The following is an 836-nucleotide window of genomic DNA, read 5'->3' as shown; positions in this document are numbered from 1 at the left end:
ATCCCCACACCCTACCACCCCCCACCCCCCTATCCCAAAAAAAATGTAAAAAAAAGTTTCATTTAAAAAAGAAGAAGACTTTCTTACTACCCCACCCTTTATCACTTTTTTTGTTTGTTTGTGTGAATGCATATCTTTTACCTATTTTATTCATTTAACTACCACTTTTAAATGGGTATTATTCGTTTTTACCCAATTTTAAATGGGTTGCATACCGAACCCATTTAAAATGGGTAAATATGAGCGGATACCCATATTAATTACCCATTCTGTCACCCCTATATAAATCCCACTAGTTTAAGTTAATTACTTAGATTCATTTTACTTTGCAATATTACGAATCTTACCAGATTTTGGTGTGTTCAGATGTTCAGATACATCCAGATATAATATCTCGAGATACATGTGGTCAAAATTAGGTGTAATTTATCCTAGATCACCGTATCTAAGTGGATTCGCATGTTTTCGCCTCCCCCATCTCGCTCGCCACTCTCCAATGTATCTGGTATGCGAATCACACCAGATACACGTATTTGGTGTGTATCTAGTGTGATTCACATGTATCTGGTAGCAAAAATACATATATCTATATGTATCTTCCTCAATATATAGTTGAAAACTCTTAATTGGTGTTAAAGTACAAAATATTTTGAAAGTATAGATAATAATAGTATATATGACAGTGAAATATGTTTAATTTTATAGTTTCTCCTTTATATTATTATTTTTGCTTAGATGGGAAGATAAAAGAAAAAAATATTAACGCCCTTGCGTGATAATAATTATGTATGTCATGTATACTATTGAATTCTCGTTGCCTATAGTTTACCCTAAAA

Source organism: Solanum tuberosum, unplaced genomic scaffold (assembly GCF_000226075.1).
Source record: "Solanum tuberosum cultivar DM 1-3 516 R44 unplaced genomic scaffold, SolTub_3.0 scf00174, whole genome shotgun sequence".
NCBI classification, from domain to species: domain Eukaryota; kingdom Viridiplantae; phylum Streptophyta; class Magnoliopsida; order Solanales; family Solanaceae; genus Solanum; species Solanum tuberosum.
The sequence above is the reverse complement of the archived record's forward strand: the minus strand, read 5'-3'. Positions refer to the sequence as shown.